The 27,368-nt window shown below is 40.6% G+C and overlaps 1 pseudogene; it reads left to right on the top strand.

Annotated features, from left to right (window-relative positions):
* The first annotated feature begins 508 nt into the window (after positions 1-508).
* LOC115131834 (uncharacterized) lies at positions 509-27,368 on the top strand (annotated as a pseudogene).

Here is a 27,368-nt window from a genome sequence, read left to right as displayed (position 1 = left end):
TAAGCAAGTCAGTCATATCAGCTATGTTTTTTTAAAAGGCAGCAAATGAGGCTGAATGAACTGTTTCACTGCCAGACAAGGGTCCGCTGAAAGCCGGGTGTAACGGTGGTAAGGTGATTCTGTTGTAAGGGACTGCTTTTGGGACTCTGCTTTTGGAACATCTTTGTGTAGGCCTTTGGGCATCATTTGCTACCTTTATAGTGCAATTAATGTATTGTTTATTGTTGTGTTGTGTAGTGTCTTTGCTGGCATGCATCCCCAATTTTTTCGGTTTGTTTGCCCCACCAAGAGTTTACATGCTAAAATCGCAACTGGTGTTTTACATGTTTATGGAATAGTGGTGTGTGGGGTTAGTTGGTGATGCCATTTTTTTCTTTCTGCCGTCCTTTTAATACAAAATGTAACCATCACACACTTCCGCACAGTAGGTGGCGGCATGCACAAATAAATGTGGGAACGCCATTATACCAAAGAAGAAGACGAAACTCCGCCCGTCTTCTCTTTCAGTTCTTAAAAACTGAAACACCCCTATCAGTTGCCATTTTACTTTGGACAAGGCTTGACTAGATTTGTACCTGTCAAAACAATATTTGATGAGGAGACTTGAGTGCAGTTCCCTTTAGTATTTTGTAAAGAAAGTGTGTCCCTGTTCAAATTTGATCGGAGTTATCGGCGCAAGGGAGCAGCGGTTTGCACAAGAAGGTAACGTTACACAAACTATTATATGTGGGGAAAGGATAGCAAGCCGTGATAGCATAGGTGTTTAAATAGCTAACGTTAGCTGGCTTTAACGAACGTTACCAGCCGGTTTGTCAATGCGGCATTATGTTCTCTTGTTCCTCAAGTCAGGAATGTAAATGATTTTGGGGGGTCTGGCCTCAAACGTAACGGCTTTCTAGCTAGCTAACTTTAGCTACATCGACTCGTGTTTCAAATGCCCTGCCTCTTCTCTGGCCAGCCGAACAATGCTACTAACCGGCTATCCACTTTGTTTGTAGCTAATGTTGATGACTTTCTTCCGCTGTTGGGAGTACCGACTAGCTAACTACTCAAATAATCGAATGAGCACAGGAGCATCTACTTATCTAACTAACTAATGTGACTCAATTCAAGTATGTTTACTCAATATATCGCAAAAATGTTTATAGGCTAGTGCGTAGTGGCAAGGCCGGCTCTACACTTTTTTTTTTATGCCCATAATGTAACTAGCCGAGGTGGAACAAAACACAAGCATGATTTTTAACTTGTCTCCCATTTTATGAAATGGTTGGTTGTGTAAAAATATTTTAGTGAAAAAGTAGTTAAATTGATAGGTATTGTGACACACACAACCTAAACACAAAGTGCAGAATAATTCCAGGACACAATCTTATGATTTTGGTAGCAGGTTAGAGTAGCATTCTCTAACCTCAGTCAATTAACATGCTACGATAACCTGCTGCGAAAAAGTCACTTTGGGTAGTTATCAACGTGGCGTAAAGTGTTTCCCGAATAATGCCTAGCTGGAGGGGTGGGGGGATGGGACAACTCGTGTAGCCTAGGCAGTCGATAGTGGCCGCTAGATCTGCACTATTGTCTTGGCTTGAAGTGCATTCCCGGTAATACACGTGTGCCATGGGCGGCTCATACATAAAGCATTCCCCGTCCAGGCTGCAAAGGCCTGGCGTTTATGGCGAGCCGCTAGGGAGGACTGAAACATATTTACTATCATAGTAAAACAGATGCAGTGTAGTTTCTCTTCAATTAAAACACTATTTTCCACCAGCATTTTCGGACAATGTAGGAAGGTGCCTTAGACCACTGCATCTGAGTGCTTGAAGCATCACTACAGACACCCTGGTTTGAAACCAGGTTGTATCACAACCAGCCATGATTAGGAGTCCCATAGGGCAGCGCCCAGTGTTGTCCGGATTTGGCCAGTGTAGGCCATCATTATAAATAATTTGTTCTTAACTGGCTCGCCTAGATAAATGAAAATCAGGCACTGGTGTGGGACAGCCTAAGTTGTCTGATAATGGTGATGGATTTTTTTTTAAATGTAGGACCTGCAAATTAAAGGTGAACATCACCACGAGACACTGTTTTTTCCAGTCTCCCTACATAAGAGATGAAAGGGTGTTTCAGACATTATGCACTGTAGCTGTATTTTTGCTCTTTCGTGACGGGAGAGTAAAACCAATGATGCCATCTTTAATTGAGCTTGCGATCTGATCAAAAAATGTTTTGAGTCATGTTTTGTAGTAATTGTGGCCTTTGTGTTTCGCCGATGGCATGATCACGCAAGTTGATGTCATTCAGTAGAGCTATGGGACTTGTCTCAACAGGGTTCCTATCTGCCAGGACATTGCAGGATATCTAGGTTATTGCATTTTGCCTGGCTTTGTAAAGACTTCACCACCAACATCCCTTGATGTTAATCTGGAGCAGGCGTTCCACTAGCGACCCACCTCGACAACAGCTGGTTAAATTGCAGAGTGCCACATTCAAAATAGAGAAATAGTCATAATAAACATTCATAAAAAATATAAGTGTTATACATCGGTTTAAAGATTAGCTAGTTAATCCAGCCACTTTGTCAGATTTCAAAAGGGCTTTACGGCGAAAGCATACCATGCGATTATCTGAGGACAGCACCCCGCATAAAAAAAGCATACAAACATTTTACAGCCAAGTATAGGAATTCCAAAAGTCAGAAATGGCAATAAAATGAATCACTTACCTTTGAAGGTCTTCATATGATTGCAGTCACAAGAGTCCCAGCTACACAATAAATGTTCATTTTGTTCGATAAAGTCCCTCTTTTTATGCCGAAAACTCAGTTTTGTTGGCGCTTTTTGTTCGTAATCCACTGGCTCAAAAGCGGTCAAAACATGCAGATAAATGCATCCTAATAGTACCTGTAAAATTCGTCAACATGTCAAATGTTTATAATTAATCCTCAGGTTATCAATTGTCTAAATAATTGATAATATTTCAACCTGACAATGGTGTATTCAATAGAAAGGAAAAACAAAAAAACAAAAAAAAAGGGCGCGCACTCGGTCACACGTGCAAACCAGCACTGCATGATTCTACAGTCCAATGACAAAGGTCTCATTCTTCATTTTTCAGAACTAGACATTGTTTCAGGCTTAAGTCTGACGTCTAGTGGAAGCCATAGGACCTGCAATCTGGGTCCTAACCCATTAGATACTCTATAGGCATTCAATTGAAACTATCCACATAACAAAATCTCACTTCCTGGATGGATTTTACTCATGTTTTTGTCTGCCATTTCAGTTCTGTTATACTCAGACATTATTTTAACAGTTTTGGAAACTTTTGAGTTTTCTATGCAAATCTACCAATTATATGCATATCCTAGCTTCTGGGCCTGAGTAACCGGCAGTTTACTTTGGGCACGCTCCTCATCCAGACGTCGAAATACTGCCCTCAAGCCATAAGATGTTAAGTGTGACGCATCTGCTTGGCTTTCCCATTCACTACAAAATATGATGGTGAGGAAGCCCAGTGGGAGATGGCACAAGATGTATTTTGGCTGATGTTCTGCAAATGTGTTGATCAATGAAACATTTGATCTCAACACAGTTTTCTGTTCTGAAAACTACTGTCTTTTATGAACAAGAGACTAAGTTTTGTCACTACTTGCCAAGGTTTCCAAAAATGTAATTGTTTAGGAGTGCATGGGTGAATTGCTTCATTGCACACTTCAGAGTAGGGGGTCCCTAACAGAATGTGAGAAAGCGCAAATAGCATATTGCTAGCTCTTGCTTGGCTCCTCCTTTGCTTGTTCTGCCCACTATGACTAATTGTTTCCCTTTGGAAACAACAGGCAGTGGTTTACCTTGGGTTAGTTATAAACAGCTTTGACGTGAGCCATACTTCCCTGTTCCCTTCCTCTTAAGACATTATTTTCAAAATGGGGATGGACTAAGTTTGCAGGTTCACGGGAGCTATGTTACTGTCCAGTCTATTCGCAACTGCTAAATAATTAGCTACGCTGGGTGTGTCAGATTCCTCTTTCCAAGAAGAACTGAACAACTATATTATTTTACATAGGGACCTACAGCCCTATTTATTTGAGCCGGAATACACTGAAGAGGACTTAAGCTGGTGAGGAACAAGAATTGCGAGACCAGCAAGCAGCATCGACCGCCTAGACCAACTGGACCAGGACCCTCCATATGATGCAATTGCGGAGCCTCCGGATGCATGCGGAGGCCAAATCGAGCTCCGTACCGCTTCGCCATGCGCCTCACAAATTTGTTAACAAGGCAGAGGGCTCTGTATATTTCAGCATAGACATGATTGGTTGACGGTAGGTGGGGGCGATACATCCTGTAGGAAACACTCACTTGACAACGGCTCTGCACTGCTCCATCAAGCGCAAGAAGTATGAATGAATGCCCTGACTTCTGCTCAGGCCATATCACCGTAAATGCTGCATGGCCAAAGCAAATGTCAGACTGACCCTGCGCCCAATATCCAGCAACTGTGCACAGAAATTAGAGGAGTGGGACAACATTCCACAGGCCACAATCAACAGCCTGATCAACGAAGGAGATGTCGCGCTGCATTAGGCAAAAATGGTCACACCAGATACGGACTGGTTTTCTGATCCACACTCTTACCAACTGATCCATATCTGTATTCCCAGTCGTGAAACCCACAGATTAGGGTTTCAATGGACTTATTTTTTTTATGAACCGCAACTCAGTAAAATCTTATTGTTTCGTGTTTATTTTGGTTCAGTGTACATTACACAAGCGGACTGTTTGACCACATCAATTTGGGGTTATTACACCCTTTTTACCACACTGGTGACGTTAGAGTAAAGGTTTAGTCAACACCATCAATTGCTTAACTAGAGGTCGACCGATTATGATTTTTCAACGCCGATACCGATTATTGGAGGACCAAAAAAGCCGGTACCGATTAATCGCCCGATTTATTTATTTTTTATTTTTTTAATTATAATAATTTTAATAAAATAATAATTACAACAATACTCAATGAAGTTATTATAACTTAAAATAATACATCAATAGTCAATTTGGCCTCAAATAAATAATGAAACATATTCAATTTTGGTTTAAATAATGCAAAAGCAGTGTTGGAGAAGAAAGTAAAAGTGCAATATGTGCCATGTAAGAAAGCTGGTGGTTCCTTTTAACATGAGTCTTCAATATTCCCAGGTTGGAATTATTATAGGACGATTTTCTCTCTATACCACTTGTATTTCATATACCTTTGACTATTGGATGTTCTTATAGACACTTTACTATTGCCAGTGTAATGGTATAGCTTCCGCCCCTCTCCTCGCCGCTACCTGGGCTCGAACCAGGAACACATCTACAACAGCCACCATCGAAGCAGCGTTACCCATGCAGATTAAGGGGAATAACTACAAGTCTCAGAGCGAGTGACGTTTGAAACGCTATTAGCGCGCACCCCACTAACTAGCTAGCCATTTCACATCTGTTACACCAGCCTGATCTCGGGAGTTGATGGGCCTGAAGTCATAAACGGTGCAATGCTTGAAGCACAGCTAAGGGCTGCTGGCAAAACGTACGAAAGTGTTTGAATGAATGCTGACGAGCCTGCTGGTGTCTAATGTTAAGTTTTGTTTTAGGTATCCCAATATTTCTGTTATTACGGGGCTATCACTCAGTCAAGAGTGCGCATGCGTAGGAAGTCTAGTGGTTGATGGACCTAGCCTGTAGTGTAATGGCAACCTTTTGTGGGTGTTCATATGGTATAGTAAACTTTGTTGAAATGATACAACGACAAGGTTTGAGTTAACATCTACCACTGCTCAGTCAGACTGCTCTATCAAATCAGACTTAGTTATAACATAACACACAGAAATACGAGCCTTGGGTCATTAATATGGCCGAATCCGGAAACTATCATCTCAAACAAGACGTTTTTTCTTTCTTTGAAATAAGGAACCGTTCCGTATTTTATCTAACAGGTGGCATCAATGAATCTAAATATTCCTGTTACATTGCATAACCTTCAGTGTTATGTCATAATTACGTAAAATTCTGACAAATTAGGCGGCCCAAACTGTTGCATACACCCTGACTCTGCGTGCAATGAACGCAAGAGGAGTCACACAATTTCACCTGGTTAATATGGCCTGCTAACCTGGATTTCTTTAGCTACATATGCAGGTTTACAAATATATACTTCTGTGTATTGATTTTAAGAAAGGCATTGAGGTTTATGGTTAGGTACACATTGGAGCAAGGGCAGTGCTTTTTCGCAAATACGCACCACATCGATTATATGCAAAGCAGGACACACTAGATAACTACACACGGTTGATATTACTAGTTTAACTAGTGATTATGATTGTTTTTTATATGATAAGTTTAATGCTAGCTATCCACTTACCTTGGCTTACTGCATTCGTGTAACAAGCAGGCTCCTCGTGGAGTGCCATGAGAGGCAGGTGGTTAGAGCATTGGACTAGTTAACCTCTTGCTTCTACTTGGGACGCTTGCGTCCCAACTAGAGCTCTGGAAATGCAAATGCGCTACGCTAAATGCTAATAGTATTAGTTAAAACTCAAAAGTTCATTAAAATACACATGCAGGGTATCAAATTAAAGCTACACTCGTTGTGAATCCAGGCAACAAGTCAGATTTTTAAAATGCTTTTCGGCGACAGCATGAGAAGCTATTATCTGATAGCATGCACCAATACACTACAACAGAAAAGCACAGCAGGGGACGTAAACAAAATAATTAGCATTTCGGCGTTACAAACCGCACAATAAAATAGAAAACAGTCATTACCTTTCACCATCTTCTTTGTTGGCACTCCTAGATGTCCCATAAACACTATTGGGTCTTTATTTCGATTAAATCGGGCCATATAAAGCCAAGATATCGTTATATGTAGACTGTGTGATAAACGAAAAAAACAGCGATTTCACAACGTAACGTCATTTTTTAAATTCAAAAAGTAGACGATAAACTTTCACAAAACACTTCGAAATACGTTTGTAATGCTACTTTAGGTATTAGTAAACGTTAATAAGCGATAAAAATCATCCTTAGGCGATGTAAAAATCATTAGCTGTCGTCTTGGAAAAAATTTCACGAGAGAGCTCTTCCGGAATGATCTGGGCGGAGACCGGAGGTAAGTGGTTCCCCTGTTTCGGTTCAACCAAGAATCAAAGATGATTCAATTCACAAGACTCTAGACAACATGGGGATGCTGTGGGAGTTGAATGCTCGGTCTTATCTAATTCGGCTCACTGTTAACAATTGCTGGAAGTGGCGCAAGGATATTTATTTCCATTTTCTGTGATCAGGTTTTCCTGCGCTTTCCGATGTAACGCACGTTATGTTATAGCCACAGTCGTGATTTAACCAGTTTTAAAAACGTCCGAGGGTTTCCTATCCACACATTCTAACCTTATGAACGTACTATATTCCTGGCATGAGTAGCAGGGCGCTGAAATGTTGCGCGATTTTTAACAAAATGTTCAAAAAAGTAGAGGGTAGGAGCAACAGGTTAACTGTAAATTTGCAAGATTGAATCCCTGACCTGTTAAGGTAAAAATCTGTCGTTCTGCCCCTGAACAAGGCAGTTAACCCACCGTTCCTAGGATGTCATTGAAAATAAGAATGTGTTAACTGACTTGCCTAGTTAAATGTGTGTAAAAAATAAAACATTGGCAAATCGCTGTCCAAAATATCGATTTCCGATTTTGAAAACTTGAAATCGGCCCTAATTAATCGTCCGACCTCTCGTTAAACAGATCCACATATTTTGGTTTTCTACTGTTGATTTTGTCATGCTCTGGGGGTCGCAGGACCTTCACGTAAATAGCAGCCATACATTGTCACTGATCAGGGTTTCCGTTAGGAAAATGTGGCATCAGACAACGTGACCGGGAAGATTTAAGTTTACCTTCCATTTGAGAACTTTATCAGACCCATATGCTTTGGGGCATAACACTTTAGGGCATCCACCGACACTGCGCAGAATGACAAATCGCCTTAAAATTATGGTAATGCATCTTAACTCCTTACGGCTGAAATCCTGCTAACGGGATTGATATGACAACAGCCAGTGAAGTGCAGGGCGCCAAATTCAAACAGCAATCTCATAATTTATAATTCCTCAAACATACAAGTATTTTACACCATTTTAAAGAAACTTGTTAATCCAGCCACAAGTGTCCGATTTCAAAAAGGCTTTACGACGGAAGCACACCAAACGATTATGCACCTAGTCACAGAGAAACACACTTTTCCAGCCAAGGAGGAGTCACAAAAAGCAGAATTGGAGATGAAGATCAAAGGTTAATGATTGATTTTATCAGATGACACTCATAGAACTTCATGTTACACAATACATGTATGTTTTGTTCGATAATGTTCATATTTCTATCCAAAAATCTCAGTTTACTTTGACGCGTTACATTCAGTAGTTCCAAAACATCTGGGGATTTTGCAGAGTGCCACATCAATTTACAGAAATACTCATAATACACATTGCTGAAAGATACTTATGCTTGGAATTTTAGATCCACTTCTCCTTAATGCAACCACTGTGTCAGATTTCAAAAACTTTACCGAAAAAGCAAACCATGCAATAATCTGAGGTACGGTAGTCCGACACAAACAAGCCATGCAGATACTAGAGGTCGATCGATTATGATTTTTCAACTCCGATACCGATTATTGGAGGACCAAAAATGCCGATACTGATTAATCTTTTTTTTTTTATATATATATTTTTTTATTTTATTTGTAATGACAATTACAACGATACTGAAATAACACTTATTTTAACTTAATATAAAACATCAATAAAATCAATTTAGCCTAAAATAAATAATGAAACCTGTTCAATTTGGTTTAAATAATGCAAAAACAAAGTGTTGGAGGATAAAGTAAAAGTGCAATATGTGCCATGTAAAAAAGCTAACGTTTAAGTTCCTTGCTCAGAACATGAGAACATATGAAAGTTGGTGGTTCCTTTTAACAGGAGACTTCAATATTCCAAGGTAAGAGGTTTTAGGTTGTAGTTAATATAGTATTTATAGGACTATTTCTCTCTACTATTTGTATTTCATATACCCTTTACTATTGGATGTTCTTATAGGCACTATAGTATTGCCAGTGTAACAGTATAGCTTCCGTCCCCCTCCTCGCCCCTACCTGGCCTCGAACCAGGAACATATCGACAACAGCCACACTCTAAGCATCGTTACCCATCGCTCCACAAAAGCCGTGGCCCTTGCAGCGCAAGGGGAATAACTACTCCGAGTCTAAAAGTGAGTGATGTTTGAAACCGTATTAGAGCACACCCAGCTAACTAGCTAGCCATTTCACATTGGTTACACCAGCCATTAGGTTGATAGGCTTGAAGTCATAAACGGCTCTGTGCTTGTGAAGAGCTGCTGGCAAAACTCACGAAAGTGCTGTTTGAATGAATGATTACGGGCTTGCTGTTGCTCAGTCAGACTGCTCTATCAAATCAGACTTAATTATAACATAACACACAGAAATACGAGCCTTTGGTCATTAATATGATCGAATCTGGAAACTATCATTACAAAAACAAAACGTTTATTTCAGTGAAATACGGAACCGTTCGGTATTTTATCTGACAGGTGGCATCCCTAAGTCTAAATATTCTTGTTCCATTGCACAACCTTCAATGTATGTCATAATTATGTAAAATTGTGGTAAATTAGTTCGCAATGAGCCAGGCAGCCTAAACTGTTGCATATACCCTGACTCTGCCGTGCAATGGAAGCACGAGAAATGACAATTTCACCTGGTTAATATTGCCTGCTAAACTGGATTAGTAGTTATAACAAGTGATTTATGATTGTTTGTTTTTTACAAGATAAGTTTAATGCTAACTAGCAATTTACCTTGGCTTCTACTGCATTCGCGTAACAGGCGGGCTACTCGTGGAGTGCAGTGGTTAGAGCGTTGGACTAGTTAACTGTGCAGTTGCAAGATTGGAACCCCTGAGCTGACAAGGTGAAAATCTGTCGTTCTGCCCCTGAACAAGGCAGTTAACCCACAGTTCCCAGGCAGTCATTGAAAATAAGAACGTGTTCTTAACTGACTTGCCTAGTTAAATAAAGATTTATAAATAATAATAATCGGAATTCGGCGCCCAAAATACCGATTTCCGATTGTTATGAAAACCTGAAATCGGCCATTCCGATTAATCGGTCGACTTCTAGCAGAGATACCCGCCATGTTGTGGAGTCGACAGAAGTCAGAAATGGCATTATTAACATTCACTTACCTTTGATCATCAGAAGGCACTCCCAGGAAACAGAGTTCCACAATAAATGTTTGTTTTTGTTCGATACAGTCCATTTATGTCCAAATACCTCATTTTTGTTCGTGTTTAGCACACAAATCCAATCATGATGCGCGGGCAAGTCCAGGTGAAAGTTCTGACAAAGTCGTATTACAGTTCGTAGAAACATGTCAAACAAAGTTTAGAATCAATCATTAGGATGTTTTTATCATAAGTCTTCAATGTTTCAACCGGAGAATTCCTTTTGTCTGTACAAATGCAATGGAACGCAACTAACACGGGAGCGTGCGAGACTGAGTTCATGGCACTCTGCCAGACACCTGACTCAATTAGCTCTTTCTCCCCTCCTTCACAGTAGAAGCCTGAAACAAGGTTCTAAAGACAGTTGACATCTAGTGGAAGACTTATGAAGTGCAATATGACCCCATAGACACTGTATATTCGATAGGCAATGACTTGAAAAACTACAGACCTCAGATTTTCCACTTCCTGGTTGGATTTGCCTGCCATATGAGTTCTGTTATACTCAGACATCATTCAAACAGTTTTAGAAACTTCAGAATGTTTTCTATCCAAATATACTAATTATATGCATATTCTAGCTTTTAGGCCTGAGTAGCAGGCAGTTTACTCTGGGCACCTTTTTATCCAAGCTACTCAATACTGCCCCCCATTCCCAAAGAAGTTAACTATACTCCAGACTAGCTTCAATGCCATACAACTCTCCTTCCGTGGCCTTCAACTGCTCTTAAATGCAAGTAAAACTAAATGCATGCTATTCAATCGATCACTGCCTGCCCGTCCAGCATCACTTCTCTGGGCGGCTCTGACTTTGAATACGATGACAACTACAAATACTTAGGTGTCTGGCTAGACTGTAAACTCTCCTTCCAGACTCACCTTACCGGTAAACATCTCCAATCCTAAATTAAATCTAGACAAGTCTCTGCTAGATAAAGCCCCGCCATATCTCCGCTCACTGGTCACCATTATAGCACCCACTCGTAGTATGTGCTCCAGCAGGTATATCTCACTGGTCACCCCCAAAGTCAATTTTTCCCTTGGTCTCCTTTCCTTACATTTCTCTGCTGCCCATGACTGGAACGAACTGCAACAATCACTGAAGCAGGAGACTCATATCTCCCTCACTAGCTTTAAGCACCAGCTGTCAAAGCAGCTCACAGATGACTGCACCTGTACATAGATGGGCTGTTTAGATGGTCTATCTACCTCATCCCCATACAGTATTTATTTATCTTGCTCCTTTGCACCCCAGTATCTACTTGCACATTCATCTTCTGCACATCTACCATTCCTGTGTTTAATTGCTATATTGAAATTACTTCACCACCATGGCCTAATTATTGCCTTACCTCCTTATTGACTATGTTGTGTTTATTCCATGTGTAACTCTGTATGTGTCGAATTGCTATGCTTTATCTTGGCAATGTCGCAGTTGTGAATGAGAACTTTCTCAACTAGTCTACCTGGTGAAATAAAATAAAAAAACATGTGCAGCTGATTCTCAAGATGTTGCACATTAATGCGATGCTATTGAGCCCACACTACTACACTGTCTTAGCCAAGGACTACTTACTTTCCGTTAAGTTTTGATTACAATACTGGGCGGGGTGAATATATATTTTGAGACAGTATTTTTTTGTTAGCTACTAAATTGTAGCCTGCAGCAAAGTGTTTAAATTATTTCGAACTTGTTAGCCATTTCTGCTAGTTAGTTTTTGCTTCCATGTGGGTTTTTAGCTTGCTTGAACCTGCTGAGTGACAATTCACCTGTTTTAATTTTAAAACATTATCTTACGAAGGAGTTTTATCTAACTGCTTAATAACCTCTTAGAGCTCCCTCCCCTACTTTGTGCAATTTCTGCCTGAAGACATACCCATATCTAGCCAAATCTAATATGCATATTCTTGGTACCATTTGAAAGAAAACACTCTGAAGTTTGTGTACATGTGAATTGAATGTAGGAGAATATAACACAATAGATCTGGTTTAGATAAAAAAAAATAAACAAACATGTTTTTTTTCATTGTTTTATCATCATTAAAATGAACAAGATCATACAAACATTCAGATAGGATGATGGGGACAATTTCGGTGAAAAATAGGAGGGCAACAGTACTTGTGCAAAGTTTCAGAATGATAACTTCCAAAATGAGTGTGCTACTTGACATTTGTCATGAAGTCACCCAGGTGTCCCACACAAGTAGGCCAAATTGGTGAAGGTATACATTTTGAAACATAACTATATACAACATACCAAAATGGTATTCTTAACACCCCCCCCCCAAAAAAAAGGAAAGGGGAAAAAAATAATTATTGATTAAAAAAAATATATATACATTTACAAAATAACATGGGTAACTATTTACACACTTTCAATATTTGGAGGAGCCTCAGTCTATCAAATCAATTTATATAGCCCCAGCCTAAAACTCCAAACAGCAAGCAATGCAGGTGTAGAAGCACAGTGGCTAGGAAAACGCCCTAGGAAGAAACCTAGAGGAACCAGGCTACGAGGGGTGGCCAGTCCTCTTCTGGCTGTGCCGGGTGGAGATCACAGTGGTTGTAGAGGGTGCAACAGGACAGCACCTCAAGAGTAAAAATGAACAGTTTAGGGTTCCATAGCCGCAGGCAGAACAGTTGAAACTGGAACAGCGGCAAGGCCAGGTGGACTGGGGACAGCAAGGAGTCATTGTGCCAGGTAGTCCTGGCGCATGGTCCTAGGGCTCAGGTCCTCCGCAAGAGAGAATTAGAGGGGGCATACTGAAATTCACACAGGACACCAGATAAGACTCCCATTCGTAGTCAGTGTCACTGAAAGAAAATGTTCAGTTAGAATAGGTTCACATATGAGCCCTGTATCAACAGGTATAATAAACTATATATATATATATGAGAGTACGGGGAACATAAGGTTGAATACATTATTATGACCTGCTACATCTACTCTCTTCTATATTATGACATTTCAGCTAGATCTACTGTCTCCATTTCACTTTGGCCATTGTGTGGGCCTGCCCTCCCCTCAACAGCCTCAAATAGGCTATTTCATGTGGGTTGGGATGGGGCGGCAGACACGCGCATCTCACATTTCATGACATTACATGTGTATATATTGCTTCTAAAATAAATTTTAAAAATCACTAATATTTTATATTAATTTCAAACAAGGGCATTAGCATGCTAAGAACTTACCAGTCCAAAACGATGTCCTCTCCCATTAAAAAAATATTCCTCCAATCGCTAAATGAATTGTCCTACAACAATCTGTCTCACCTTCCCAGTCAATTTATTCTAAAATTGTGTGTACATCTGTATATCTAGACTTAGATTTAGCTTTCCCTGACTTAGTTGCCATAATGATTCATACATAAACAGCTGAATCTGTGCGTTTACCAAACAATGCAGTGCGTAATATGTGATTCTCCTTCCGGTATGAAACTTCAATAGCGAATGACTCACTTTACGCTGGAACTTACTACATGGGTTGGTCTTGCAACACATAAACATGGCGTATTTCCGTTTAGCTCAGTTCATTGGCTATCTAACCAGCTAGATTTCAAGACGATCAGTGGTCATTGGGTTAAAAGACAGTCAATCAACGAAACGGCGGGCAAATCATTGGTGCAGAATGTCATGACTTGTCTTCAAATCGGTTTCTTTCAGTCAATACGTCCCGTGAAATGCCCCATCACGTTTGATTGTGTTACAAACAAACCAGTTGAGTGCAGTGAAACCAAACATGACTGGAAAAGTCACGTTCTGTGTGGGTTATTTACCTGGATTGTGTCGTCAAATGGAATGAGACGGAATTCACGACACAAGCGGTTCACAAAATGTTTCGTGTTAGGCTATAAAAACGGATTTGATCAAATAAAAGATCATTCTATGTGTAACAATGAGCATTGGAATTGCAAACAGACGAAGATCGTCAAAGGTAAACTATTTATTTTAATGCAGTTTGTGAATATGCCCGTGCTGGTTAAAAAAATTATAATTATGGGGCTCTATGCTCAGATAATCGCATCGTATTCTTTCGCAGTAAATCCTTTTTTTAATCTGACAACGCAGTTGGATTAGCAAGATTCTAGGCTTTCGATACATGGGAGACACTTGTAATTTTATGAATGTTTAATATGACTATTTATGTAGCGATAACCGTATGTTGTGGAATTTCAACCCGCTAGCGGGTTCCGTGCGCAGAGAGGTTAACTATTTATCTGTACAAAAAATGATTTACCTTTTTTTTACTCTATTTTTACTCTATTCTACAAGAGCACACACACCGGTCTCTACGTTGCACGTAAGCTGAAGGCAGTCATCAATGACCTTGGACCACAGAAGGTATTTGTACTGGTAACCTACAATGCTGTGAACATGAAGGCTGTTTGGTCTAAATTGGATGAGTCCTACCCTCACATCACACCCATTGGCTGAGCTGTGCATGCTTTGAATATTTTCCTCAAGGACATCATGGCACTGAACACAATGGATACTCTACAAGAGAGCCAAGGAAATGATTAGGTAGTGAAGGGGCATCAAGTTATAGCAGAAATCTACTCCACCAAGCAAAGTGAGACGAATAAAAGGACCACATTGAAGCTGCCCAGCAACACCTGTTAGGGTGGTGTTGTCGTCATGTTTGACAGTCTTCTGTAGGGGAAGGAGTCTCTAAGAAATGTCCATATCAATCTTCTGATATGGACATCCCCATCAAGAGGATCCTCCTGGATTTATTTTTGGAGAGCCGTGGTAAGCAGCCTGAAACCTATAGCAGTAGCCATTGCACGGATTGAGGGAGACTATGCCGTCCTGTATGTTCAGACTGCTTGTAGATGTAAGAGAATAAATCCATACTGCCCTGCCCACTTCACTGTTGCTCCAAGCAGAGGAAACTGCAGTTCTGAAATGTATCAAAAAGTGTGAAGACTTCTGCCGGAAGCCCATACGCGCCGCAGTGTACATGTTGGACCCCAAGTATACTGGTAAGATGATGCTGCAGTCTGATGTTCAAGAGGTGGACATTGAGGATGTCCAGGGAGAAGACATGGAAGCCTGCGAGGAAGACAACCAAGGCTTTAGGTTCTAGACTATGATCTTATGTTGAAAATGTTTTTAGGAGATGTGATGGATCATTCAATAATCCATTTGTTATGTGAAATCATCCCATATGAAGAGTCTACTCATTTAAAGTTCATTTCGGGAAACTAAATTGTTATTTCTATTGGAAGGATTTAAAAATGTGCAATTGTCTACTTATGATAAGGTAAAAGTTGTTTGTATCCATATTATATGGTAAATCTATCCAATGCAAAAAACATCTACATTTAAATGGTTTTAATATTAATTAGGATTTGTTCATTCCCACAAAGTTTCCACCTCTGAATAGTCCCCAAAATGTGAGACCCTAGTTATTGCCATGCTGAAAGGTGAATTTGTCTCCCAGTTTCTGTTGGAAAGCAGGCTGAGCCAGGTTTTGCCTGTGCTTAGCGCTATTCGGATGTATTTTTATCCAATGCCGAGCATTCCCATAACATGATGCAGCCACGACCATGGAAGTTGTGAAGTGGTACTCAGTGACATGCTTGGGGCAAACACAACACTTTGTATTCAGGACTTCTAGTTCATTTCTTGCTGTTTTACTTTAGTGCCATATTGCAAACAGGGTGCATGTTTTGGAATGTCTTTATTCTGTAAAGGCTTCCTTTCCATCTGTTCATTTAGGTTAGTTGATCCATCCTATTCCCCCCACAATTGTGCAAGTTCTCCCACTTAGATGAGAGAGGCCTGTAAAGTTTCATCATAGGTACACTTCAACTATGACAGACGAAATGAGAAAAAAAATCCAGAAAATCACATTGTAGGATTATTAATGAATTTATTTGCAAATTATGGTGGAAAATAAGTATTTGGTCAATAACAAAAGTTTCAATATTTTGTTATATTACCCTTTGTTGGCAGAGGTCAAATGTCTTCACAAGGTTTTCACACACTGTTGCTGGTATTTTGGCACATTCCTCCATGCAGATCTCTATAAGTGATGTTTGGGGGGATGTTGCTGGGCAACACTGACTTTCAACTCCCTCAAGATTTTCTATGGGGTTGAGCTCTGGAGACTGGCTAGGCCACTCCAGGACCTTGAAATGCTTCTTACGAAGCCACTCCTTCGTTGCCCGGGCGGTGTGTTTGGGATCAGTGTCATGCTGAAAGACCCAGCCACGTTTCATCTTAATGCCCTTGATGATGGAAGGAGGTTTTCACTCAATCTCACAATACATGGCCCCATTCATTCTTTCCTTTACACGGATCAGTCGTCCTGGTCCCTTTGCAGAAAAACCGCCCCAAAGCATGATGTTTCCACCCCCATGCTTCACAGTAGGTATGGTCTTCTTTGGATGCAACTCAGCATTCTTTGTCCTCCAAACATGACGAGTTGAGTTTTTAACAGAGTTCTATTTTGGTTTCATCTGACCATATGACATTCTCCCAATCTTCTGGATCCTCCCAATCTTCTGGATCATCCAAATGCTATCTAGCAAACTTCAGACGGGCCTGGACATGTACTGGCTTAACTTCTTGCGTCGAGCCATGCCGGATCCGGTAGCGTAATCATAGCCTCAAGCTCAATACCATAACGCAACATTAACTATTCATAAAAATCGCAAATTAAATGAAATTAATATGCTAGTTCTCAAGCTTAGCCTTTTGTTAACAACACTGTCATCTCAGATTTTCAGAAATATGCTTCTCTACCATAGCAAACTAGCATTTAGCATTAGCATTTAGCGTTAGCATTAGGCCACATTTTCACAAAAACCAGCAAAAACGTTCAATAAATCATTTACCTTTGAAGAACTTCGGATGTTTTCAATGAGGAGACTCTCAGTTAGATAGCAAATGTTCAGTTTTTCCTGAAAGATTTTTTGTGCAGGAGAAATCGGTCCGTTTGGCTACCAAAAAAAACGAAAATTCAGTTATCCAAACGCCAAACTTTTTTCCAAATTAACTCCATAATATCGACTGAAACATGGCAAACGTTGTTTAGAACCAATCCTCAAGGTGTTTTTCACATATCTCTTCAATGATGTATCGTTCCTGGAAGTATGAGTCTCCTTCTGTAACGCAAGGTACAATGGTTGCCACTGGGAATTACGCACCGATTTAGACAAAGGACACCGGACGGCCCCCTGGCAAATGTAGTCTCTTATGGCCGATCTTCCAATGATATGCCTACAAATACGCCACAATGCTGCAGACATCTTGGATGAACGGCAGAGCGCATAAGCTCGTTCACAGCATATTCACAGCCATATAAGGAGACGTTAGTAAACACAGCGTCAAAAATCCTGTTCATTTCCTGTTTGAAGTTTCATCTTGGTTTCGCCTGTAGCATTAGTTCTGGGGCACTCGCAGATAATATCTTTGCAGTTTTGGAAACGTCAGAGTTTTGTCTTTCCAAGGCTGTCAATTCCATGCACAGTCGAGCATCTTTTCGTGACAAAATATTGCGCTTAAAGACGGGCACGTCTTTTTATCCAATAATGACATAGCGCCCCCATAGGTTGAAGAGGTTAAGCAGGGTGACACGTCTGGCACTGCAGGATTTGAGTCCCTGGCGGCGTAGTGTGTTACTGATGGTAGGCTTTGTTACTTTAGTCCCAGCTCTCTGCAGGTCATTCACTAGGTCCCCCCGTGTGGTTCTGGGATTTTTGCTCACCGTTCTTGTGATAATTTTGACCCCACGGGGTGAGATCTTGCGTGGAGCCCCAGTCGAGGGAGATTATCAGTGGTCTTGTATGTCTTCCATTTCCTAATAATTGCTCCCACAGTTGATTTCTTCAAACCAAGCTGCTTACCTATTGCAGATTGTCTTCCCAGCCTGGTGCAGGTCTACAATTTTGTTTCTGGTGTCCTTTGACAGCTCTTTGGTCTTTGCCATAGTGTAGTTTGGAGTGTGACTGTTTGAGGTTATGGACAGGTGTCTTTTATACTGATATCAAGTTCAAACAGGTGCCATTAATACAGGTAACGAGTGGAGGACAGAGAAGCCTCTTAAAGAAGTTACAGGTTTGTGAGCCAGAAATTTTGCTTGTTTGTAGGTGACCAAATCCTTATTTTCCACCATAATTTGCAAATAAATTCATTAACTCCTACAATGTGATTTTCTGGGGGAAAAATTCTCATTGTCTGTCATAGTTGAAGTGTACCTATGATAAATTACAGGCCTCATCTTTTTAATTAGGAGAATTTGCACAATTGGTAGCTGACTAAATACTTTAAATATATATTAATTAATTACATATTTTTTTAATATATATATATAATATATATATATATATGTTACCATTGTCCTCATGGTGAAATCCCTGAGCGGTTTCCTTTCTCTCCAGCAACTGGGTTTGGAAGGATACCTGTATCGTTGTAGTGACTGGGTCTATTGATACACCATCCAAAGTGTAATTAATAACTGCCATGCTCAAAGGGATGTTCATTGTCTGCTTTATTTTATTTTTACCCATCTACCAATGGGTGTTCTTTGCAAGGCATTGGACAACCTCCCTGGTCTTTGTGGCAAAAATCTGTCTTGAAACTCACTGCTCTGAGGGACTTAAAACATATATTGTGTGTGGGCTACCGAGCTGGGGTATTCATTCAAAAGTCCATGTGACTTAAGCACAATTTTACTCCTGAAATTAATTAGGCTTCCCATAACCAAGGGCTTGAATACTTATTGACTCAAGATATTTCAGCTTTTTATTAACTTGTAGAGAAACGTAATTCCACTTTGACATGGGGCATTGTATGTAGGCCAGTGATGACAAATCTAAATTTAATCCACTTTAAATTTGGTCTGTAACAACAAATCTAGAAAGTCAATCAGTGCAAATACTTTCTGAAGCCACTGGTACATCCACTGGTATGTCCATCAATTAATTTAAAAAAATCATTGCAAAAAAATTATTGCAAAATAATGCTTTCTTCTCGTCAATTTGGTCAGCAAGTTTTTTATTTTTTGGCTTCATGTTTTTATTGGCCAAAATCCGGTAGCTGTCGGGGTAACGTAAAAACTGCTATTGATAACATACTGTGGGACTGAGCCGAACTTTCCCAATCCACACCACTTGTCAGTCGGTATGGCTCAGTATTGAACAACTTGCTGTCATGTATATCCCTCATCTTGGAGCGCTATCCTCTTATAGGTTTTCCACTTCATCCCTTTTAACTAAGCTACTTGTACATATTCCGTTATAGAAACACCCTCTGTATAAAACCATCTTTCTGACCAACTTATGTCTAACATGTCATCCCCTCTACGTGACACATATCCTAATAACAATGCCTCCATTAGGGCTGTGCGATTTTCCCCGATTTAAAAAAATATATAGATAGATACAGAGACAGATTTAAAAAAATCTCCATACCATCCTTCTCGCATCCTGGGATTTACGCTATTCCAGTGTTTAATTGCTATATTGTAATTACTTTGCCACCATGGCCTATTTATTTCCTTAACCTACCTCATTTGCACTTGTGTATATAGACTTTCTGTTTTCTTTTGTTCTACTGTATTATTGACTGTTTTGTTTATTCCATGTGTAACTCTTATTGTGTCAAATTGCTGTGCTTTATCTTGGCCAGGTCGCAAATGAGAACTTGTTCTCAACTAGCCTACCTGGTTAAATAATGGTGAAATAAAAAAAATGGTATTACCGGCTTAGTGCTCAAGGGGGTGCTAAAAATGGGCAAATACCATTGAGCCTCTTATCAGAATGCTATTAAAATTAGCACAATGTTGAATTTCCATGGAGGCTGTTAGCATGTCTTTGTGCTCGCTAGCTAAATATGCTATCCAGCTGTTATTTGTGTGTTGTGGGAGCTACTGTATTGTTGAGCTTGTACATTTTACAAGCGAATGTGAAGGAGATTTAAAAATGAAAGTTTATGCATGCTTGTCTGAAGGAAGAACAGTACTGGCTCTGAAGCTGCATGTGTACACGGTGTCTGGAGTCGCAACGGCCCTGCCTGCTCTGCTTGGCGCAGATAACTCAAGAATATAAAATGTGGCAGGTGTACAGAACTCATCCAAAGGGCTTTGACTTCTCAAACACGGCAGAAGGCTTACAAAATATGATTCCCAGTCACCTTATTAATTAAAAAAGTCAGAGTGGTCGCATTAACTCGCTAGTTGAAGCATAATTTTGTTATGCATGAAAAAAGAGCGCATACGGAACCAAAAGCTGTATTGAGATTGCATTAAAAGAATGTCAGTTTAATTTAGAACCATTTTCTAAACAGATGCTTCAGATTTGTACTCCCCGTGACGTGTCTGGGTTTCCCCTTTTTGTCTGTGGTACTTTGAATCAAATGTTAGCCTACATAATCAGCAACCTAAATGTCCCATATTAAAGTTTTTGAATGTCAATGATTTACAGAAGTTTTAGTACGAAGTCACTGCACATTTTCTAATTGATTTTTTAAAAACATTTCTTTCCCACAGGGCTCATCTCGGACGTGAGTATTGCCAATGCTAACAGATGGTATATGCCATGAATTGTAAGGAAGCTGCAGAGAAGGTTGTCTTGTCATGGTCGCGATTCACCTCAGCTGGCCAAACTACTCTACTGGAGACCCTGAAGGCATTCAGTCCTATGTCGGATGACCTTTTTGACAGTGAAAAGGAACTGGCCACTTTCATTGAGGGACTCAAAGATGAAGGTCACAAGCCTACTGTACTTAAAAGTAAGGATGTCTATGGTTACAGGTCTTGTACTTCAGTACTCAGGCCTTTAGTAAAGACGCAGAGTACTCTGGACATTGCTACCTCAAAGGTTAAAAAGACTGGCAAAAAGAAGAGTCGAAAACCCCTGGACAAGAACACTGAAATCAACTATGCTTTGTTAAGTGCAGCAGCGAAAGTCGTCCTGAAGAATCAACCCAAGATTCTTTTGACAAATCTGTCAAAGGAGTCTCTCAAACAGACGGTCCTCTCAAAACCACCGGACTTGGCTGTTGGCCCTGTCCAGATGCAGTCATGCATAAGACTGACAAACATAATTGGACCCTCTACAGGCCACACAGCAAGACTGCAGTTCCACACAGGTGTGGTCAGAAGAGGTAACGGTACCCAACTCACATCGGCCACCATCTCTAACAGAGACACAAGCACTGCATTTGGAAGGTACCGGAAACTCAGAAAAATCAGTCACTTTGAGGAGAGTGAACTTTGTGCCTTGCCCAGTCAATATCATTGGAGTCCCTGTTCCTGCCATGCTGCACAACGACCGGGTTTTGAAGGAATGCAACAGAATGCCTTGCTGGAGGGACCAGAAAATGTGAAGGACTGATGAGGCTGAGGACAAACTCTGTGAAGAGGCCCAGAAATGGGGTCTGGCTGGTCAAAGAGCAGGAAGACCTCTGACTGAGCCAGAGCAACCGGAGGTTCGAGGTGAAGGTTGACTCAATCATAGACAAGGTGAGGTAAGCCCAGAAGATCCTTCGAGGTCACCGGTCAGAGATTCGACCACTTATTGCCTACCCAATGTGAACGGCCGTCAAGAGTCTTAGTCCTTTTGTCCTCCATGTACATGTTTAAACAGTTTCAGTTACATCTCAAATCGAGACGGTGCTTTGTCTTGGCTGTGCTCAGTTTGGGAGGATTGGGATTGTTTGGGATACTTTTCTGAGATTGGGAAAAAATAATATTTATGTTTAATATATGTTTACATAAGAGGATGCTGGTGTATTACCTAAACATCCAAAAATCTGGTTTGTTTTGTCTAACACTGCACAGTATAGGCCACCCCTTGACTGATAAGGGAAGGAATGGATAAGTGTTGAGTTGAACCTACAGTGTGTGTGTATATATATATTTTTTTTCCTTCTTTTGAACCATTATGAAATGTAATTTTCTTCTGTTTTATAAATGATACACACATCTTTGACAATGAAGTCATGTATAACTATGCAGCATTCACTTGCTAGAATATTACAGCTATTTTATATACATCATTTCTAGTCATGTCATTACTGTATTTTGGATAATTGGGTCCATTCAAATGGTGTGATTTTTATTTCCAGATGTGTTATGAAGGTAGTTTTCTTTTTGGATGTGATAAGTTTAAGAGCTCCTATACATCTGTTAAAGGATGCATATGGAACAGGGCAAACAAAACAACCACAGCGTAGCCTATTCACAACCAATACTGCCCTATGAGGCAAAAAAGGCAGTAACTGGTCAAATGAGCTATGTTTTATTTATTTTCTTCATGATATACATGTGGACAAGTATCCTGCCCTCTTGTGTTTTGGAGAAAGTGAGGGTCATGTTAGCAGTTACTGTGAAACAAGGTAAATAAAATCCATCTTTCACAGTTCTACACTATGAGCAGTTAGTGCCTTTTTTGCTTTGTAGGGCAGAATAGTTATCTTATTTCTCCTAATAAATAAAAAAAGATACCTTTTTTTTATTTGCATAGACATTAAACATTTGGTTTCCTGCTAATTATGCGTGCCAGCACTTGGGGAACCACTCGATAAACTTGTGGCGTAGGACTCGATACGTGGCACTGCAAACAGTGCAGCATTTTAGAGCTATCCTATGGAGAGAAAAAATTGCAACTGTTCTGACACTAGTGCAGTAATCAAATTACATGTCACAATGTTTTCGTTAATTTACAGATGTCGATAGTGATGACAAGGTGATTTGCCTTATAGACTTTGCTGAAATGTGTTGATCATAACAGCTGTAATATAACAGTAATAAAATATGAGACGCTGGGATGACTTGATCAGGGGTATGTTCATTCAACAAATAACCCGTTAGCTGTCCAAATCAATGCCCATACGTCCAAAAGGCTACTGACTGGGAGTGTAGTCATAAGGTCGGAATGCTAACTGCCACAATCTCATATCAGAACATGGCATGTTTTCTCTGCATATAAAACTCCTAACAAGCCTATTATTCAAGCCATTATTGAGGGTACAGAACAGCACACGAATAAGGCAGCAAGAGAGAGGGGAGTTAGCAGCCCATGGGACCACCAGGTGAATAGGCACATGCATTTTCCACCTCTCTCAACCCTGCTAACAACAAATGTTCCCACAACTTGAGGAAGTTACCTTAAGAGTCTACTGTTTTCATAGGAATGTTCCAGTGAAGTGCAAGGACTGTTTCCAAGAGACCATTCCGTTAATGTCAAACAACTTACCCAGAACGTGGTTACCATGTTCACTGAATATTCAATATGTTCTAGATATGTTTTCTAAGGGTTGGGAGAATATTCCAATGTTCCACCAAACATACACAGAACATGGCAAACTCTATGAATGTTCTAGACACGTTTCATTGTAACGTTGCCAGAACATTTTTGTGTCAGTTGTCCGGAAGTCACCTGATGATCCCAAAGAAACATTCTCCAAAACATTTGTTTCATCATTACACGTCACCCCATGTTACTGTGGCCAAGCCCATCAAGATTCTGATATTTGAACCACCGATCCATTAACTCCCAACCTCTTGGTTCACGGCATTCCTATCGTCCTGCTACACCACCATGTCTGTCAGTTATGTTAATCTGACTGTTCTCTGATTTGATTACTTATTTTAGGGATTTTTGTGTAGTTGTCTAATGTTGGTGGGGCATATGACCCTGTTTTTAATGTTGTAGTTTTTCTTGAGTATTTTTAACAGAGCTGAGATTTACTTAAGTGCATTCACCCTATTATTTACACCTAGACTGTTTCACATGTACACAAGTGCCGAGGGTTTGGGTTTGCTTGTGGACAGGGCCTTACTATACTGGCCCAATAAGCACATGTCCTAGGGATATCCCTTATTGGAGAGTGGTTAGTGTGTTTGTCATTGGTGCTGGTGGCATGGGTTAGAGACCCACACTACTCTCTCATTCTTAGCAATATATGTTAATGTAATTATTTGACCTTACTGATCTAATTAAAATCAGTTTCTCATTGAAAGATGTGAATCTGTAGGATTACCCCTTGAGCACATATTATCAGTATTTATTAATTCTATATAGCTGAGCATCTCTCCAATGTTTTCTTGAAATGCACTTTGAAGTAAATTTCAGCTCGGACTCAGGGATGGCTAACCCAGGAGATCCCTTCAATCTCCATAGAGTTAGGTAAATCTGCTTTTAGTTTTTTTTGCACCTTGTGATCTCAAAGTTTTCATAAAGTTGGTGGATTTGGTGTCTCCAGCGCACCGCTGTCACTCAATCCAAGTGTCTGGGTTTTCGCTCCTTCCTTGTACTTGATGTATTAAGGTCTCTAATTAGTAAGGAACTAATTAGAGACCCACACCTGGTTGTCTAATGCTTAGTTGAAAGGAAAAACCAGACACTAAACCCCCCCATGGATTAAAATGCCTGTTAGCAAATGCTTTAATCCAAAGCGATTTAGTCTTGCGTGAATATATTTTGCATACAGGTGGTCCTGGGAATCAAACCCTCAATCCTGGCATTGCAAGTGCAATGGTGTACCATTTGAGCTACAGGAGACTATGAGTTTGACACCCCTGCTCTAGGGCAATTCAGGTGGATGTTATAGAGGGACCTTTTACTGAATGTTTGTTTTATATGGATGTGCTTTGCTTTTCGTGTTCTCTTTGTGTGTGTGTGTGTGTACAGTGTATTCGGGAAGTATTCAGACCCTTTAACTTTTTCCACATTTGGTTAATTTTCAGGCTTATTCTAAAATGGATTAGTGTTTTTCCTCAATCTACACGGTACCCCATAATGACAGCCAAAAAGTAATTTTTTGTGTGCAAATTTATTAAAAATATGACATTTACATAAGTACTCAGTTCTTTGTTAATGCACCTTTTTGGAAGTGATTACAGCCTCAAGTCGTCTTGGGTATGACGCTACAAGCTTGTTACACCTGTATTTGGTGAGTTTTCCCATTTTTCTTATCAGATCCTCAAGCTCTGTCAGGTTGGAAGGGAAGCGTCGCTACACAGCTATTTTCAGGTCTCCAGATATATATGATTGGTTTCAAGTCCAGGCTCTGGCTGGACCACTTGAGGACATTGAGACTTGTCCCAAAGCCAATCCTGCGTTGTCTTGGCTGTGTGCTTAGGGTCGTTGTCCTGTTGGAAGGTGAACCTTTGCCCCAGTCTGAGGTCTTGAGCGCTCTGGAGCAGGTTTTAATCAAGGATATCTCTGTACTCTCTATTAATCTTTCCCCCAATCTCCCAGTCCCTGCCGCTTAAAAACATCCCCACAGCATGACGCTGCCACCACCATGCTTCACCATAGGGATGGTGCCATGTTTCCTCCAGAAGTGACGCTTAGCATTCAGGCCAAATAGTTTCATCAGACCAGAAAATATTGTTTCTAGTGGTCCGAGAGTGCCTTTTGGCAAACTCCAAGTGGGCTTTCATGTGCTTTTTGCTGAGTGGCTTCCGTCTGCCCACTCTACCGTAAAGGCCTGATTGGTGGAGTGCTGCAGAGATTGTTGTCCTTCTGGACGGTTCTATCTCCACAGAGGTGTTCTGTCAGAGTGACCATTGGGTTCTTAGTCACCTCCCTGACCAAGGCCCTTGTCCCCGATTGCTCAGTTTGGCCGGGCAGCCAGCACTAGGAGGAATCTTGGTGGTTCCAAAACTTATTCCATATGAGAATGATGGAGGCCACTGTTCTTGGAGACCTTCAATGCTGCAGAAATGTTTTGGTACCCTTCCCCAGATCTGTGCCTCGACACAATCCTGTCTCGGAGCTCTACGGACAATTCCTTTGGTTTTTGCTCTGACATGCACTGTCAACTGTGGGACCTTACAAAGACAGGTGTGCCTTTCCAAATCATATCCAATTAAATTTACCACAAGGGCTTCCTGAGTGGCACAGTGGTCTACGGCACTGCACCGCAGTGCTAGAGGCGTCACTAGAGATCTGCGTTCGATCCCGGGCTGTGCTGCAGCCGGCTGCAACCAGGAAACCCATGATGTGGCGCACAATTGGCTCAGCTTTGTCCAGGTTAGGGGAGGGTTTGGCCGGCTGGGATGTCCTTGTCCCATCGCACTCTAGCGACTTTTTGTGGTGGCCGGGCGCATGCACGCAGACTTCGGTCACCGGCTGTACGGTGTTTCTTCCGACACATTGGTGTAGCTGGCTTCTGGGTTAAGCGAGCATGTGTCGAGAAGCAGTGCGGCTTGGCGCAGTTGTTTCGGACGCATGGCTCTCGACCTTCGCCTCTCCCGAGTCCCATCGCTGCAACTTCTGTACGGGCAAGACTGTAACTATCAATTTGGATATCACGAAATTGGGGAGAAAAGTGGTGAAGTACCAACAGTCAAAATAAATTATATATAAATGCATTTACCAACAGGTGGACTCCAAAAAAGTTGTCGAAACATCTCGAGGATGATCAATGGAAACATGATGCACCTGAGCTCAATTTCAAATCTCATAGCAAAGGGCCTGAATAGTTATGTAAATTTGGTATTTCTGTTTTTAATTTTTAATACATTTGCAAACATTTCTAAAAACCAGTTTTTTCGCTTTGTCATTATGGGGTATTGTGTGTAGATTTGAGGGGGGATTTTAAAAAATCCTGTTTCTAGAATAAAGCTGTAACAAAATGTGGAGAAAGTCAAGGGGTCTGAGTACTTTCCGAATGCGCTGTACATCTCTATAGTATTGTTTATTGATATTTGACAGGTCATTGTAAATAAGAATTTGTTCTTAATTGTTTTACCTGTATAAATAAAGGTGAAATAAAAATAAATGTAAACTCAAACTTTTTATGATAGTGATTCAGGATTAACATTAAAACAGGCTGAAATACCCCCACCAACATTAGACCACTATACAGAAAGCCCTAAAATTGTGTCATCAGCGAGAGTGCAGAGCAAGCTTCAAACAGGATGCACACCCCACGGAGCACACGGTAAGATCAGTGACATATTTTTTTGCTGTTTTGATGTTAAGGTTATAAAATTGTCATAAATAATGCATTGTGACGTAAATGTGCATACCATGTACTGGTGCATAAAAATAAAGTTTCCCATATTAGGTTTCAA

Source organism: Oncorhynchus nerka, linkage group LG7 (genome assembly GCF_034236695.1).
Source record: "Oncorhynchus nerka isolate Pitt River linkage group LG7, Oner_Uvic_2.0, whole genome shotgun sequence".
NCBI lineage: Eukaryota > Metazoa > Chordata > Actinopteri > Salmoniformes > Salmonidae > Oncorhynchus > Oncorhynchus nerka.
Note: the sequence above shows the minus strand (reverse complement) of the source record. Positions and strands in the feature narration are given on the sequence as shown.